The following is a 14137-nucleotide window of genomic DNA, read 5'->3' as shown; positions in this document are numbered from 1 at the left end:
GCAGTACTGAAGGATGCCTGTATTCACTCTGGTGCAGTACTGAAGGACGCCTGTATCCATTCCAGTACAGTACTGAAGGATGCCTGTATTCACTCCGGTGCAGTATTGAATGTTGCCTGTATTCACTCTGCTGCGGTACTGAAGGATGCCTGTATTCGCTCTGGTGCAGCACTGAACGGTGCCTGTGTCCTCTCCAGTGCAATACTAAACATTGCCTGTATCCATCCCAGTGCAGTATTCAAGGACTGTCTGTATCTTCTCCAGTGCAGAATTGAAGGATACCCAGCATCTAGTCCAATGCAATATTGAAGGAGAGCCTGTATCCACTCCAGTGCAGTACTGAAGGAGAGTCCATATCCTCCGCAGTGCTGTACCGAAGTAATACCTGCATTATTAGAGGCAGCGTCTCCCAAATGGGGTGTTTTTCTGAAGCTCCGTGTCCTGTTCAGGTGGGTGGAAATATCCCATGGCACTACTTGAAGGCTCAGGAGTTTTCTTGGTGTTGTGGCCAATGTTTATCATGCAACCAAACAGCAGATTTTCAGGCCATTTTATCATGCAGCTGATTGTTGAGCCTTTACATAGGTTGGCTGTAACTTTTCTACAAAACAAGCAGTCATTGCACTTCAAAAGCAATTCATTGGCTGTAAAATGCTTTTGGCCGATCCAATGATGTGAGAAGCTTGACGTGAATGAAAGCCCCTTCTTATACAGTAGCTTCTAATGTCAAAACATCTCAAAGCCTTTCAGACAGAATAAATTACTCTTGGACTGCAGTGAGTTATGTAGTTTAGGCCAATTCAGAATCCATTCTATGCCAGTAATGTTCCAACCTGGATGAGCTGAATGACTAATTTAGCAAAAGGGAAAAAAGAAATATTTCTTTTAAACAGCATCATTCATGACCTCAGCCTGTTCCAAAGAGGTTTACTGTCAGTGAAGTACTTTTGAAGTGTAATCTCTGTTATGATGTAGGAAACATGGCAGACAATTTGTACATAGCAAGCTCCCACAATCCAATGACTTCTACCCATCTACAGAACGGGGCAGCAAATGGATCAAAACATCATGGCAAATTGTCTGCCATGTTTCCTACATTACAATGGTGACTACATTTCAAAAGTACTTCAGTGATGGCAAACCACTGGGAGTTCTACTCCAAGTCAGACACCATCCTAACTTGGAAATACATTCGGTTGTTTCTTCACCATCTCTGGGTCCAATAGAACTTCCCACCCAACAGCATTGTGGATGTGACTACACCACACACAGACCGCAACCGTTCAAGAAGGTGGTTCACCACCATCTTTTCAAGGGTAATTAGGAATTGGCCATAAATACTGACCTTGCCAGTGATGCCCACATCCTATGAATGAATAAGTTTTTTTTTAAAAAAAACCTGCCGTGCAGTAATGTGATGTTGGTTAAGGAATAAATATTGACCAGGACGTGAGGGCAAACTCCCCTGCCCTTTTTCAAAATAGCGCCATGGAATGTTTAAGAACATCCACCTGAGAAGGCAAATATTACAGCCTCAGTTTAATGCCTCATCTGAAAAAAACACAGCACTTTCAATACTGCAGCACTGAAGTATTAAGCCTAGACTTTGTGTCCAGATCTGTAGAGTGGAAAGTGTGCATCCAACATGTGACTCAGTGAGGAGAACCAACTGAGCCAGAGATGATCTGTTCCAGACAGACAACAGAACCCTGTCATATCATCACAGTTGAAACAGTCTCCTGAGGCAATCGCCCTCTGTTAAAGCATGATCACCGTACTCAATAAATATTGATTGGGGTATGGTAACAAGATCTGAGGTGCAAAGGTAAAATCACCACCATTTTACCAGACCATAGGCTTCTCTCCCATTAGAGAGGGATGGCTGATTGTGGTTTAACCTGGGAGTCACCACGCTTCAGGTAAGGTGGGAAGTTGAGAAAGCAAGTGCTTCATGATTAACAACCAGGGCAGAAATTAAACCCACACTGTTGATCTCTCCCTGCATCACAAACCAGCTACCCAGCTAAACAACCCCCTCTGAGGTGTAACTGAATCAGTTGAATGTAAAGTAGAAGCAGATTTGCCCTCATGGCTGTCAAGTTGAGAGGACAATGGAAACATATCGAGTGAGATAAGCAGGTAGAAATCAATCAAAAGGTTGCATAAACATGAGGTATTGAAAGATCTGCTGAGTATTTCCAGCATTTTTACGCTTTATTTCAGATTGCCACATTTGCAGTATTTTGTACTTAGTTTAGGTATGAGAGCTGTTACATGCCCTGTCCAATACTCACGAATTCAATATTGGACAAGGTGTAGGCTATGTGATATTACTAAAGTTAGATTACTGCCCAACCTTCTCAAAAATGGAGGTCATTAGCTTGGACAAGGATTCCAACCTTTGGCTCATGTTAACTTTGGAAGTTGGGAGACTCATTCAGAATGTCTTCAGGAGGATAAGTGCATTGAGTATGTTCTCAGCAGTATGGGTTGCATATGGAAGGAATAGACGTGATGGCACTGTCATCAGACAGTCATTCCCTGTCACCCATCGGAAAATCGCAATATCTGCTTTGGCACAAACGCGGAAGATGTTGGAGAATCTCAGCAGATCTGGCAACATCTGCGAAGGGAAAAAGAGAGTTAATGTCTAGTATGACTCTTTCGTAGAATGGACATATTTTATCATATTATTTAAAATACATATCTGCTGATATATTTCCATGTACAGCTAAGTCTCAGAAAATAGACAGAGATTGTTTACTCTGGAAAAAGAAAGGGTGAGAGGTGACATAATTGAAATCTTTCAAATGATGTAAGGATTTGAGAGGGTAGATGTAGAAGGAGATGTTTATTTTCCTTCTGGGAGTCTAACACTAGAGGTGATTAAGAGAAAATAACCACCAAGAATTCAGGAGAACTTCTTTACCAACAGAGAATATGGAACTTGTTATCACAAGGCGTAGTTTAGGTTAGTAGCATAGATACATTACACATGAAAGAAAAAGGAACAGAAAGATATTCCAAAAGAGTTAAATGACATAAGGCTCATGTGGAGCATAAACATCAGGATGGACCAGTTGGTTTTGAATGGGCTAGTGTTGTGATGTAAACACAGCATAATAACCAATGTCTTGTACATAAATCTGTAAACACAAACTGAAATGGACAGGGTGATGTCCTGCCATTGACTACAGAACTGGGTGTGAAACTTAACTTGTGATCTAAGATGAAGATCACCTGTAAAGAATTGTAAATGAGGATATGGTATTTGCTTAATGTCTGTCTGTAGATCCACAGAAACAAGGCTTGATGTCTAATACTAAGACTTGCGGTATTTGAACTAAAGGCAATTTAAGGATTTATTAAGTAGGGCAATCATCTTCAATTAAGTATATTTTTGTTGGAAAGGAAAATGGCAAATACGTCAGCACCTTATTGAACAAATAAAGCATGTTGCACCATAGTCATATGGACATGAAAGCCAAATAAATAAATCAAACCAATGAATTAGACGTTCACACAGTCTGCGTCTACTAGTTAGACACTTCAGACTTTGTAACCCATGAAATGGAGATGCTTCAAGCCATTTCTTCTCCTTACTTTCCATCCCTGTAATCCCTGTGGGAAGTACAAGGCAACACTTAACAAGCAGAGAAGACACTGACCACAGAAGGTTTTTGTTTAGGTTGTGAATTAATGCTGTTTAGATGGTAGCACATCAGGTAAAATGGGGCAGATTGGTAATGTCACTGGAATAGTAATCCACATGCCCAGATTAATGTCTTGGGGACATGGGTTTGAATCCCGTCATGGCAATGAATGGAATTTAAAGTTAACTAACACATCTGAAGTTTAAGGTTAGACTCAGCAATAGTGGCCATGATAACTATCAAGTTTTGTTGTAAAAATCCATGTGATTCATTAACGTCCCTCACAGAAGGAAATCTGCTGTCCTTACCTGGTATACTCCACATGTGACTCCAGACCCACAGCCATGTGGATGACTTTGTAATTGCCCTCTGAACTGGCCAAACAAGCCACTCAGTTCAAGGGAATGGGCAACAAATGCTAACCCTGCCATGACACTCACACCCCATGAAAGGATGAAGAAGACTATAACTTGCAATTAACAGTAAAAACAAATCTGACGAATCTTGTGGTTAACTGTGACTCATTAAAAGGTAGCTGCCACTTCAGTGATGACTTAGAAATGTGGCAGGTGATCTTCATACATTAGAGTCACGGACAGATCACCCTTGAGAAACTGCAAATACAACATGGAATCTAAGTCATTGTAGGAAGGGCAATGTGATGGAGGAAAGGAACTGCATTGATTTGTGGATCTGGTGTAGAGTAAATTGAGAGTAACAGGAGTTATCATAAAAGTTAGGAAGATAATACCCAATTTTACGAGCTGGGCATAGTTTGGAGGTGTTGATTTTCCAGCTGTTGTAGAATAATCCATTAACCTGATTGTTGCCCAATTGGAATCAATGAGCTTCAAATCAGTAGGGACTACCCTCCTCTGGTCACCCACTCTTCCAAATCACTGCTCTCCACTATTTAACACACTTGTTCAGATCATTAGCATCCCCTGGATCACCCAGTCCTATAGATTACTGTCCTCCACTCGTTCATAACTCAGGATTGTTGAAGACGAAAATATTCCTGTGATTTCAACAGTCAGGACATGAGAGGAAGGACAGAATATTTTGGAGGAATAGGGAAGTATATTCATGAGAAGAATGCCAATTGCAATTATAGAGAGACACAGACAGTATGCTATAGATGGTGATGGATATAAGCTATTAATCAAGAGGCCCAGGTAATACACTGGGGACCTAGATTCAAATCTTGCCATAGTGAATTCAACAAAAATCTGGAATTAAGAGCCTAATTATGACCATTACAGATTATTGTTAAAAAGTCGTCTGCTTCATTACTGCTCTTTACAGAAGCAGATGGGTTTTTAACATTAATTTGCAATGGTCATAAAACTGCTGTCCAAGAAGGGTCCTGACCCAAAACATCAGCTTTCCTGCTCCTCTGATGCTGCCTGCACTGCTGTGTTCCTCCAGCTCCACACTGTGTTATCTGATGTCCTTACTTGGTCTGGCCAACATACGACTCCAACAATGTGGTTGACTCTTAACTGTCCTCTTATCAATAAATACTGACCCAGCCAGCAGTGTTCACATTCCATGAATGAATTAAAAAAAATACTTCAGTCAGAAGTATACAGGGGAGAAAAGACTGGAAGGATGTGTCTATAGGAAGAAAGAACGGGAGGAGGATTTTGTGGAACACAAATACTCACATGTACCAAAAAAATGCTGAAGGGCCTTTTTCTTAAAATAAAGGAATCATGGGATGTGGCATCACTGGCAGGGCCAAAATGCCCATCCCTATGTGCCCTGGAGAAGTTGGTGCACTACCTTCTTCAACCACTGCTGCGTTTGGCATGTTGGACATCCACAGTGCTGCTAAGATGCAATTTTGGGATTTTGATCCAGCAACAAGTGGCGATATAGTTCCAAGTCAGGATGGTGTGTGACTTGAGAATTTGAAGGTGGCGATGTTTCTGTATAACTGCTGTCCTTTTCATTCTAGATTGTAGAGGTTGTAGGTTTAGAAAGTGATGTTGGAGGAGCCTGGGTGCTTTGCTGAAGAGCTTCTTGTAGATGGTAGGCATTACAATCACTGTGCCTTTGTGGTGCCAACTGAACTTCTTGGCTCTGGATGGAGTCGGGCTTTTTGATAGTTATTGGAGCTACACCTATTACAGTAAGTGTTGAATATTCCATCACATTGCTGATTGCACTTTGTCAGTGGTTTAGCTCAGTTGGCTGGATGACTTGGTTGCAATGTTGAGTAATACCAAAAGTGCAGATTCAATTTCTATACTGGCTCAAGGTTATCATGAAGGTCCCTCCTTCCCAACCCCTCCCTTTGCCTGAGATGTGGTGACCCTCAGGTTAAATCATCAGTCATCTCTATGTAATGAGAAAGCACCCCTACGGTCTGAGGAGCTATGGTGAATTTGTAGGTGGTGGATAGGCAATGGGGAGACAGGAGATAAGTTCCTCCCCATACATTTCCTAGGCTCTGATATGCCCTTGTAAACATGTTTTCTGGTCAACAGGAATCCCCCAGGATGTTGATAGTGGGAGATTCAGCAATGATAATGCTGTTGAATGTCATGGGGAGACGATCATTGCCTGGCACTTGTGTGGCATATTTGTTACTTGCCATTTATCAGTGCAAGCTTAAATGTTCTCCAGCCCCAAGTGTATATCAACATGGACTGCTTCATTATCTGAGGAATTTCAAAAGATACTAAACATCATGCAAACATCAGTGAATATCCCCAGTTCTGACCCTATGATGGAGGGTAGATTATTGATGAATGAGTTGAACATTGAGTGGGTCTAGGACACTACCTTGAGGAATTCCTGCAGAGATGTCCTGAAGCTGAGATGATTGACCTCCAACAATTGCAACCATTTTTCTTTGTGCCAGGTATGACTCCAACTATTGAAGAACTTGCCCCCAATTCCAACTGACTCCAATTTTACTGTGGCACCTTGATGCCAAATTCAATCAAACACAACCTTCATGTCCAGAGTGGTCACTCTCACCTCACCTCTGGAATTCAGCTCTTCTGTCCATCTTCGGATCAAGGATGTAATGAGATCAGGAGCTGTGTGATCCTGGGGAACACAAACTGAGCATCAATCAGTAGGTTATTGATAAGCAAAGTGTAAAACAAGTTTTTTCTTCATCAATGACCTTCCCTCCATCATAAGGTTCAGAAATGGAATGTTCACTGATAATTGTTAAGTTCACATAATTTGAAACTTTTCAAATGCTGAAGCAATCCAAATGCCGCAAGATCTGGACAATATCTAGGCCTGGCTGACAAGTGGCAAGTAACATTCACACCACACAAGGGCTGGATAATGACCATCTCCAATAAGAAACAATTTAACCATCATCCCTTTACATTCAACGGCATTGCTATCAGTGATTACTCCACTATTAACATTCTGGGGATTACCATTGACCAGAAACTGATCCAGACTAGCCATTTCAACACAGTGGCTACAAGAGCAGGTCAGAGAATTGGAATCATGCAGCAAATAACTCACCTCCTGACTCCCTAAAGCTTGTCCATCATCTAAATGCACAAGTCAGGAGTGTGATGGAATACTCGCCAGTTGCCTGGGTGAGCACAGTTCCAACAACACTTAAGAAGCATGATACCATTCAGAACAAAACAGCCTGCTTGTTTGGCATCACATCCATAAATACTCACTCCCTCCACCACCAACGCTCAGTAGTAGCTGTGTACAAAATTTATAAGATGCACTGCAAAAATTTACCAGAGCTCCTTAGACAGCACTTCCAAACCCATAACAGCTTCCAGGTCAACAACTCATTTTAGGTATGCTTAGTGCTGCTCAGGGAGGGAGTTACATGCTCTCTTACACTGTTCATTGAAACAGGGTTGGTCACCCAGCCTGTAAAGTGAAAAGATGCCCAGATCACAGTTGTGGTTGAATAGAATTCTGCTGCTAATGGCCCACAGACTCTCTGAAACACCCAGTTACAATTTTCTAGATCTGTGCAAAGCCTTAGTCCCACAAAATACAATGGAGAATATCCTCAATGTGAAGCTGAGATTTTATCTCCCTAAGAACTGAGCAGTGGTCACTTCTACTGATTCTGTCATGAACACATGCATCTGTGACAGGTGGATGAGCAGGGATGAGGACTGGTAAGTTTTTTCCTCCTATAGTCTCCCTCACCACCTGCTGCAGATTTAGTCAAGCAGCTATGTCCTTTGGGACTCGACCAGCTCGGTCAGTTGCGGTGATACTGAGCCATTCTTGGTGGTGAACATTGAAGTCCTCCATGCAGAGAACCTTCTGTGCTTTTGTCACCCTTAGTGTTCCCTCAAGTGGTGCTCAACATGGAAGAACACTGATCGATCAGTCAAGGAGGGGAAGTTCAGTAGGTAATAACCAGCAGGAGGTTTCCTTGTCCATATTTGACTTGATGCCAAGAGATGTCTTGGGGTCTGAAGTCAATATGGAGGACTCCAAGGCAATTTCAGCCTGACTGTAAAGCACTGTGCTGCTGCTTCTGGTATATCTGCCATGGATACAGCGTACCCAGGAGTGATAACAGTGTTAGGGGGCATTGTGTGGTTAGCACTTAAATGCCCTCTGAAATCACCTAGCTACCCACCCACACAACTCAGGTGTATTCAAACCACTACAAAGTCTGAAGAAAGGAGAAAGGAATGAAACCAGACCCACCGCCAAGGAACATATTCACAGAATCACACTGGAAACTCAATGCCCCCAACACTGTCATCATTCCTGGGTATGCCGTATCCATGGCAGAAATACCAGAGGTGGCACCACAGTGCTTTACAGTCAGGCAGAAATGGCCTTGGGAGTCCTCCATATTGACTTCAGACCCCAAGAAATCACCTTACTGCCCAAATTTTGATTTGATTTGATTTATTGTCACATGAACCTAAGTATAGTGAAAAGCTTTGTTAGCAAGCAGTGCAGGCAGACCATAGCAAGCAAGGGCATACAGATCATAGGATGCTTAGATAGAGTGAGGCACGTAGGTTACATCATACAGGAGGTGCACGATGCAAGATCAACATTAACAAGATGAACATTATTTGAAGTTAGAGAGTCCATTCATCAGTCTAATAATGGCAGGGAAGAAGCTGTTCCTGAACCTGTTGGTGCGTGCCATCAAGCTTCTATATCTTCTTCCTAACGGAAGAGGTTGTCGGAGTGCAAAATTTGGCTGGTTTTAACCTAGATTTATTAATTGAATTAAAATTTCACCTTCTGCTCTGATAGGATACAAATCCCTGCCCCAAGGCCTCTGAGTTACTGATTCAGAGACATTACTGTGTCATCATCTCCCCTCCTTTCTGTACTGTAGTTAATCAACTCAAATCAATCCATGACCCATGAAACTTTGAATACTGATAACCCTAATTATAATAACAAAGCAGAGTGAAAGCCAATAGCTCTACCCTAATTTAACATTGCCAAATATTCTCTAAATTCTGCCTTCTATCCGTCTGTCTGCAATTTGCAAGAGGCAGCAGCTGTGGTCAAGCCATTAAACTTGATGCCTGGTCCCTATTTTTTTTGTTTGTACATAACATAGAGGAGTTTGTATGTTTGAAAGATTGATAATCCTTTTGGAATTTAAGTCATCCCATTTGGTGGAAAGAATCAAAACATTTCTAAAAGACTTTCACACCTGTGTACACCTGATCTTTCTTTGCTGCGAAGCTGGACCCTTACATGCAGTGATAGGTCACATGACAGGAATGCTACCTACAGGGGAGCAGAATTCAAACCATTCACAAAAAAATGAACAGAAACAATGCCCCCACAGAGCAGAAGCAAAACATAATTTGCTTCACAATTCAGGGCTTGTCTGTCTTCTCCACCCAGAGTGTATGCTCGAAACCTGAATGCACCTGCATGGATCAGATCTGGGCCTCCTAAAGATTTGTGAATGTGAGTGTATAGTGTCTGTAAATGGGAGCGTGCTCATTTAGATATATCCATTCTGCGTCTGCATGTGCAGACCACATACATGAGCAATAATACCTCTGTCCACATTCATATCTGAGTTATTCTGAACTCTTATTTCTCTATTTTTATAAATTATTGCTAGACATTTTATTTCGTTATTCTTCTAATATTTTTCCCTACAAATTTGTACTTAAGAATCAGTACCTAGGTACCTCGGTACCTGAGATGTAAGTGGCGACTTGTAACCTTTGTAACCTTTTCACTGTACTCATGTGACGACATAAGACAATAAAGCTAATTCAATCTGCATGTGATATCCTACTCACTGATCACCCCACACTCACTGACCCACTCGTCTGGCATTGCCTTAATTTTAAAACTCTCACTGTAGAGTACCAATTCCCTTCAGCACCTCATCCTCCCCTATTTTTGTATCCTCCTCCAGCAATACAAACACTCCCCCATCCTCAAGATCCATGTGCTCGCTCAATTCTGACCATTCATGCATCCCCTATTTCCATTGTCTCACTATGCTGATAATGCCACCATCATAATCTCCACCTAAACCTCTCCACATCCTTCTCAGCAAGCTACAGCACACAAGAATTCTGGGGTTCTCGTGCATAAATTACAAAAATCTTGCTTACAAGTTCAGTGGGTAATAGGGAAGGCAAATGGAATGATGGCTGTTACTTCAAAGGGAATGGAGTATAAACATATTGAAGTCTTGCTAAAACTGTACAATACACCATTTATACCATATGTAGAATACTGTGAACAGTTTTGGCGCCAATATCTGAGAAAAAATACACTGCCATTGGAGGTAGCCCAGTGAAGATTTGTTAAGTTGATTCCAAGTCTTTATAGAATCATAGAATCATACAGTACAAAAGATTTGACCCATTGAATCTTTACTGCCAAAAATATATTACGCCTACACTAGTTCCACTTTCCCTCAATAGGCCCATAGCTTTGAATGTCATGACACTTCAAGTACTCATGGAAATAGTTTTTAAAGGTTGTTAGGTCTCCTACCTCAACTACTCTCACAGGCAGTGCATTCCAGACACCCACCACCCTCTGGGTGAAAAAATGATTTCTCTCAAATCCCCTCTGAAACTCCTAACATTTACTTTAAAATCATCCCCTTTCTTTTTAACCCTTCGACTAAGGGGTTTCTATCCACCCTGTCCATGCCCCTCATAATCTTACACAGCTCATCAACCTTCTCTGCTCCAAAGAAAACGATCCAGGTTTATCCAGGCTCATTTCATAGTTAAACCATTCCATCTCCAGGCAACATCCTGGTGAATCCCTTCCAGTGTAATTACATCCTTCCTATAGTGTGGTGAGCAGAACTGCACACAGTACTCCAACTGTAGCCTAACCAAAAAGGACAGGTCCTCTATGAGGTGAGGTTGAGTAGGTTGGACCTGTACTCAATGCAATTTAGAAGAATGGGAGGAGACCTTATTGAATCATACAAGATTTTTAGGGGATTAAAGGGCCTCCTTCTATACTGTAATGATTCTGTAATATTGTGAAATTGCATCATCCTGAATAGTTTTAGCATTGGTCAGCAGAACATAATCCATTGTCTCAGTTGCTAATGCCACCACTGTGACTACCTAGGGAGTGTACAGACACCAAAGAAGGTTTAAATAGGATGACAGTCTCTTCACATTTCATCATTCAACACTAAACCATTTATATAGCTTTCAAATGTGACAGTGTGACCTATAATACAATATTTATCAAAAGAAATGATTGATTGGGAGTGTGCAATGCAGGACACTATACAGCAAGGGGAAATTGACATTAAATTGTGAATGTCAGATTTAGGGGCAGACAGAGATCTCAACAAATTTGCACGTTCTCTCAGCATGTTCCAAAGCAATTTGGATCCAATCTGTCATTTACGGAGTTTCGGAAAGCATGGCAGGCAATTTAGCTCAAAGCTTGGCCATAAAAATCGTCTAAATACTAGCGCTCAACATTCTGGGTAAGGAGAAAATGAGAGCTATCCTTTATCCACCCCTGAAGCACAATCTTTGCACGTTCCCAGCATTTTAGGAGCCTGAAACAATAAATAAGTTAAATCATTTGTGCACATGTCCAATATTTTGAAGCAAACACTTCTCACTTCCATGTCAATCCAGCACAGATTCTGTCTCCATTTACATGACCTTTTGAAGGGAATAGGTGTAAGGTTTCATTTCCAAGCCTCCAGGCAGCCTCACAGTCCAGCTCACCCAGCATTCACCTGCAACTAACTTTGTTGTGGAATATAAGAGTGGAGTCACATGCATTGTCAGTGTGTAGCAAGTTGGGGAGAGCGTACAACGTGACTTCTGCCAATCCCTTTAGGAAGGAGCAGCTTTCACCGCAGACACAGTGTCATTGGTATTGCTTGTTACAATAACCTCCATCTGTCAAGAGCTCAGGCTTCCTTTGTCAGACCATTTAAGAAACAGTGGACATTTTGATCAACTTCACAAAATCACAGAATTGTTACAATGCTGAAAGAGGCTACTCGGCCCATCTTGTCTGCACCAGTTATCTTCGATGTGACTGGTGACCTCCTCCTTCTAGTTACATAGAGTTCAGATATAGAATTGGCCATTCAGCCCAATAATTTTGTTCTGCAGTTCCAAATCTGTGACTCATACTTACAGCATGATTGAATTTAGGTGATTGTTAATAAAAGCAGATGATTTAGATTTATAGTACGTGCAGATTTTCATAAATCTTTCCTGAGGACAGAAATGTTCATAACCAAGGCAGAGCCCATATGTAATGGCACATGCTGTCTACGTTCTCGAGAAAAAACAACTGTGTTTACGTAGCTCCTTTCAAGACTTCAGGACATCCTAAGGCACTTTACGGAAGCACTTTTGAAGTGTGGTCACTGATGTCGTGGAAGCAGAAACTGCAATCAATTTGCACGCAGCAAGCTCCCCCAGACTGCCATGAGGCAATGATCAGAAAAAAATCATTTTTCTTGAGGGATACTGGTCATGATGCTGGAGAGAACTCCTCTGTTCTTCACTCAAGTAGGGCATGTTCGGAATCTTTTATGTCCACCTGACAGGGCAATTGGACCTTGGCCCAATCTTACCTGAAAGGCAGCGCCTACAACAGTGCAGCACCCTCTGGGTTTTCTGTGTTTTATGCTCAAAAGTGGGAATTGAACCCATGGCCACAGAAGCTGCAAATGGATAGGGGTCACGGCCCAGAGCTAGGAACGGGATCATTTTACGAAGATACATGTACACATGCCTGAATGTCAGGGAAAATATATGACTGGTGAATTAATGCAGTAATCCAGGAATCACAAGTTCAAATCCTATCATGGCTCTCTGGGAACTTGAATTTATTTAAAATCTCAAAGTTAAAAAGCTGGCATCAGTTCAAGTGATCTTGTTGGAATTTTATAAAAACTTGACTGGTTCCCTGTTACCAGTTGAGGTCGCCTTGAAGGTCTCTCCTTCTCAACCTCTCCCCTCGCCTTCAGGTTACCCACCACCAGTCATCTCTTTCAAATGAGACAGCAGCCCTATGTCCTGGTAAGACTGGGGAGACTTTGCTTTTTACTTAAAGGCACCGACCCATTGACATTGGTATTGACTCAGAAATGGGTATTGGTATGGGTGGGGGTGGGGGTGGGAGCTTACCCATGTGAAGAGCACAGAAATCTGTGCACGGTAACTTCCAGGCTTCTACAGGAAGCCTTCCTTCAAAGGCACTTTTTGCCTGATCGAGGGACATGGCAATAGGAAGCAATAGTGTTAGGTTTAGGGTTAGGGTCACTCACTTGTGGCCTGGAATCCAGCTACAATACCAGGACTTGGCTGAGTATAATATTGACAGCAGGTACTGCCAGTCTCTGATTGATCAACAGTACGCGGGATACTTTCTCCTGGGGAAGGTCCAACTCTGTCCAATAAAGTGCTTTCTCTAAAAGATGATGCGGGGCTCCAGAGATTCTAGTGCCTCCATTACAAACTCTGTGTCTTATGGGTATCTGTATGTGTTTGTGTAAATTTCATGGTAGGTAGATGTCACTGGCCATGCCAACACTCATCCCCCAAAGGGCAGTTAGAAGTCAACCACATTGCTGTGCATCTGGAGTCACATGTAGTCCAGACCAGGTAAAGATGGCAGTTTCCTTCCATAAAGGACATTAGTGAACCAGATGGGTTTATATTGGCAATCAACAGAGGATTCATGGTCATCATTAGCCTCTTAAATTCAGGCTTTTCTTTCATTAAATTTAATTTCCAAAATTCAAACCTGCATCCCCAGGACATTACTTGCGTCTCTAGATTAATACTCAATCATTAATACAACTAGGCCTGTGTGTGTGTGTGTGTGTGTGTGTGTGTGTGTGTGTGTGTGTGTGTGTGTGTATGTGTGTGTGTGTGTGTGTGTGTGCGTGTGTGTGTGTTTGTGTGTGTGTGTGAGAATGTGTGCGTGTGTCTGTGTCTGTGTCTGTGTGTGTGTGTGCGCGCGTGAGTGCGTGTGTGTGTGTCTGTGTCTGTGTGTGTGTGTGA

This window comes from Rhincodon typus, chromosome 20 (assembly GCF_021869965.1).
Source record: "Rhincodon typus isolate 14 chromosome 20, sRhiTyp1.1, whole genome shotgun sequence".
NCBI classification, from domain to species: domain Eukaryota; kingdom Metazoa; phylum Chordata; class Chondrichthyes; order Orectolobiformes; family Rhincodontidae; genus Rhincodon; species Rhincodon typus.
Note: the sequence above shows the minus strand (reverse complement) of the source record.